The sequence below is a fragment of the Coloeus monedula genome, assembly GCF_965178545.1.
Source record: "Coloeus monedula genome assembly, chromosome: 2".
Classification (NCBI taxonomy): domain Eukaryota; kingdom Metazoa; phylum Chordata; class Aves; order Passeriformes; family Corvidae; genus Coloeus; species Coloeus monedula.
This window is the reverse complement of record NC_138782.1, coordinates 75,826,075-75,831,378: the sequence shown is the minus strand read 5'-3', so window position 1 is coordinate 75,831,378 and position 5,304 is coordinate 75,826,075.

The following is a 5,304-nucleotide window of genomic DNA, read 5'->3' as shown; positions in this document are numbered from 1 at the left end:
GGCGGCGCCAGCGGGGCCGGCACCGAGCGGCCGCAGCGCGCAGGCGCCTCCGCCGGCCCCGGGGCTGCGGGCGGGCCGGGAGGGGCGGGGGCGGCCCCGGCCCCGCGCCCCCTGTGACCCCTGCGAGCATCAACCCGGGCACCCGCACCCGGGTCGGCACTGCCTGTGGGCAGTGCCCAATCGAGGCGCCTAAAACAGGTGGGGAGAGCCACCGCGCAGAGGTGCGGCCGGAGCCCCGCGCCCGGGCAGCCAGCCCAGCTGTTGGGTGGTTAAAATTAGAAGGGCTGAATTCTCCCCTAAACGAGTCGCAAGCAGTATTGCCCCTACATGGTGTGTCAAGGAGCCTCAACAGCCTTTATAAAACCGCTCTTCGCAACTCGGCACCTGCTGTGGTTGCTTTGTCACGAGCATGATGTTTAAGAAATGCCACCAAGTTTGCTCGTGCGGCAGTTTGACAGCTCGCAGAAACGGCGTGCTTCCAAAGCGGGACGCTTGTGTCCCCGCAAGTCGGCATCGGTTCTGCCCGTGTCCTGTCCAGCCCCCGCCGGCACCACCAGTCTTGCAGGACAGGCGAAGTAGTCACCGAGCCTGCCTTCATCCCCAGGAGGCTGACGAGTAGCATCCAGTAATGAAAGACATTCCAGCCCATCTCAAAACTTGACTGTTGGTGATAAATGAGGACTGAAAAGGCAGAAAAACGCTTTCAACACATTCTGATGAACTAGCTACAAAGTGGGGTTGTTTTTTCAGCAGCCGAGAGCATATGATCAGCATTATTCTTAAATATTTTTGGAAAGCATACAGAATCCCAAGTCATTTTTGAAGTAACAATTTACACCTGTACATATCAACATATGTCCCAGGAGGCCATGCCTTTGTTATGGTTGTTCTTGGCTTTGCATCTTGGAGAAGAGATCAGGATCATTCCAGGAACATGTGCCATGTGAACAGGAGGTTTATGAATCCTGCTGCCCCGTGTAAGATCTGATTTTCAAAAATATATTATGAAATAATTATGAAGGACTTGGGACTATGTTTCCTCTGGCCAGCCGTTTTTATGGATGTACCTTCTCTTTCCTGAGACATGCAGAGTAAGTGAGCTGGAAAAAGGGTAGGAAGAACGAGTCAGGATAACATAACTACAGGAATGGTCATGAGTGATAGCATCTAGCATGTGTTTGAGAATGATAGTATTCAGCTATGCTTGCTGGAGCAAAGCCAAGTAGCTTCCAAAAGCTGCACAAAGCAGCCCGTCAGAGAGTTCCTATCCCAGTCCAAACTGACATGTAAGCATTTTCTAGCACATTACCGAACACTGGAGAAGCGCAGTTTGTTGTACTGGTTGTGTCTTCTGTAAAGCCTTTGTATCTGTCATTACCCTCCAGGTCTCTTCTAGTTTTGAGGGAAGCCTTGGTGGTAAACAGCATGTTCTTAGCCCAGTGCAAAAAAAAATGTTAGTTAGGAAAGCTCGGCAACAAACTAATAATATTTGCAGCCATGTAACAGTGTAGAAGTTTGTCCTGATTGCAGTTAGTCTCTTGGGATCTTCATATTTCAGTATATTCATGATTAAACACTATTTCCCGTCTGCAGCAGGGCAGTAAGAACCAAGACTACGTGGGTAATGGAGATGGTTGTATCTGCCAGTACAGCTGTCAGCAGAAAGAGGGAAGTGAGAGAGGGTCTGAGAGATGTGCCTCTGTCCTGTCTCTCCAGGAGGGCTATAAACAGGTGGAACACGTAGACATGGCTCTGATGGACTCTGGTGTTGTGCTGTGGTGTGCACCTGTGCACAGAAGAAAAATTTTCTCTGATAGAATCACTGGCATTAATTTTATATAAGATGATGGCACATAGTCCAAGGCAGATACTAATGGCCTTTAGTTTTACAGATAATATTAGGTAACATTAACTATACTTACACAGATAACAAACATTCCCTAAGTAAGAAGTACTAAGTAGAATTTATCCTCTTAAAACAAGGTCTCATGTACTGTAGGAGAATGGGCTGGTTTAATTAAATTATTGTCCTGCTGTTAAATCACTCTAAAGACTGGTTTAACCTCCTATCTTTGTCAATAAGCTACATGTTCTCTGAAGTCTGCTAATGTAAATTAATCTGTAATGAAGCAAGAAATAAAAACTGTTTGCATTTACACAGAATGAGGATTGGCTTTGGACAGACAGATCAGTTTTTGGAGATTTGTGTTGAATTGATGCATTTTGTCAGCAGAGACAGGTCTAATGGTGTTTCAGCTGTTCATTGATGCAGGTTTCTTCTCTGTTGTGTCTCTTTCTTCTGCTATTAAGATCTTGATAGCTTAAGTACTTTCTCCAATTATACAGTTATTTTCCACAGTAATAGTCCACAGTAGAAACTGTCACATGGATGTGGCAAATTGCTCAGTCTTGTTCCTTATTTCCAGCAAACAGCTTTGTGATCCTCAACAGTACACCTTAACCTCTTGGTGCCTGCCTGTTCTTCTGGATTCCAGGGAAAATATCATCCTGCTGATGATGCAGGGAGGTGTTGGACCTCAGAAGAGGACAGGTAGGAGTTCAAAAGCACAGCTGAGACCTGAAGCTCCTTCTCCTGTCTCTCAGTTTAGCCTAGCCAGGCATTGGAAGACCTTATTATGCAGATGAGAAAGAAACTTTTCATGAAACTGCAAGTGCTCTGCCTCTTCCAAATGAGAGTCCAGTGCCATAGCCTTTTTTAGGCAAAGTTTTCACTAAAGAGAACAAATGCTTTGTATTCAGGATCCCAGATGTGCCAGGCTGACAGGGCTATTTTCAGACAATGGCAAGATCTATGAAATGTTTCCATTTATAGTTTCAGGAAGTGTACTCAGCATCTACTCTAAACTAATCTTTTAAATTCCCTCCATAGGCACTATAAGTGGGCTGCTTTAGAAAGCAATTCATTCTGTGTGTATTTGACAACTGTCTGGAGTGGGATGAAATACACTAGCAAATCCCATCCCACTTGCTGAAATTATGGGCCGTATAACTGAAAAATCACACACATTTTCTGCAGAAAATTTATTTATATGGGTTTTGCCTGAAAGCATCCTCAAGAATTATGTTTTACTAGAAGGAAGTTTGCATGGAAGAGATTGTGAATGACAAATACTCTCTCAGCTCTTCAGTATTCTGGAGTTTTTTTAACAGGAATATGTGCATTCCAGTGCATGTTTACCTCAGGCCCTCTGACAGACACTTTCTGATGTATAGTCAGGCAATTCTTCCAATGCAACACCTGCAGGGATGGTGTCTCCTGTTAATACAAGAAGGGCTATCTTTTTGTTTGAAACCAAGATATAAAACACTACATCCCAGGGCTTCCAGGTATCTGACTAATAGTATAGTAACTGATTGTTGCCAGCTTAGAGCCAGGAGCCAACTTTCTTCTAAACTAATCAGTCAAGGTATTCAGAGTTTAACAGATGGTTGATGTAGATGTTTATCCAAAGGGTACATGATCCTGAGGTATGAGGACAGAGTAAAATTGTTTGCTATTAAAGTTATCTAAACTGTGTGCAGTAAACAATTTATTCAATCACACTGAACAATTATCCCTGCTCCCAAATTATGCATGAGCAGTTCCCTGCTGACACTTTATTTTGTATGTTCATTATTTGAAATTGCTCAGTGAACAGTTTCTATGAACTGCTTGCAAGTGATTTTTCTGGGACTTGATGGAAGGGCCTGCTATGCTTGTTCTAGCTCTACCTAAATCACATGACTCCCTCAAAAAAACAGGAGAGCTGATATAAAATGTGTTGGATTTCCTAAAGCAGAGCCATGGCACACTTGTCACTGCCCTGCCAGGGCAGCTTTCTTACGGCATTTGGGAATAACGGGAACCTGTCCCAGGGGCTTTGCTTCTTTCTACAAATAGAGGAATACCAGATATGGAGTTTGACTGCACTGCTTGCCTGGAACTCAAATAGCTATCGACACATTGCTCTTGTTTAACGTGAGGCAGCTCTTACTTCACACAAAATTGGAAGACAAGTAATAGAGCCATGCTTTTGCGCTGCATCTCTCCCCTCACTGGGTGACAGCCCATTTTTAGGGGTCCCCACTACAGCAGATTTGGCAGCACTGGGTGAACTGGCTGTGATTTTTCTGTCCCCTTTTTGGACAACTTCCACGCACAAATAAAGTTCAAAACGCTCATGGACAGATGTCTGCGCTAATCCTGGGGTAAACGCATTTCAGCAGCAGCTCTCAATGTTCTCTCTGCAGAGATCCCCACGGATTTCTGTGAGTCTGTGTGACTGTCCGTATAAACCAAAGGGAATTGCAGATACTGTCAGAGTACAAATGCATGCATGCTTTTGGGTGTTGCTACAGTGACAATTAATGTTTTGCTGCAGTGTTAGTCTTTTTTAGCTGTGCATTTTAATATTTACCAGTGGCTATTTTTGAGAAGCAAAGGCTGGGACTGAGCCTTGAGGATGTTGCGTATGTGCACCATTATCAACCATTTTCTACGAATTAAAAAAATTATTGATAAAGATTTAGAATTTTATGCAAAGATATGAAAACACAATAAATAACAAGAGTTTAACAGCTACAGACAGACAGACAGAACTGAAAAAAAAATCAAAAAACCTAACTAAAAAACTTGAGGAACAAGGACAAAAGAAGAAGTAGGGGGAGGCTGAAGGTAAGTCTAAGAAATTATTTAAACAAGTGACAAAGATAGCATACATTATTTGATAGTGATAATAGTCCACCATGAAGGGAAAGAAAAGGTAAATAGATTACCTCAGAAAAAACTTTGAACTGGAAAGAGATAACTTTTTCAAATTTAATAAACTGTGTATATTGTAAAGGACTGTCAACATGTGCTGAGTTAGAGCATGCCACAACTGCTTCTTGCTACCTTGATTTTTAAGAGTAAAAGTAAATACAGAATTTAAAAAAAACACATTTTCTTCTCTTTTCAATTAATAAATAAGACCAGTCTTCTAAGTAATGTTTATTATGCTTCTTTGTTCTGTAAAGAAAAGAGCAACAAACAAACCCCTATTATATAGAGTGAAAAACAGGGATACAGCCTGCAATAAACATACATATATATGTGATTATTGCTTTTGCATGTAGCTTAAGTACATATACCACTGTAAAAAACACTTTCAGAACTAAAATGGCAACCACTATAGTTAACAAAAAGATACTAATAGTTGGTAAAATCAAAATCCATGTAAAAATGCTTTATGTATCAGTATGTCTTGTCTTTTTTTTTCTACTAATACTTACTCATTATTTCTTTAATGAACATATTTCCAGCAT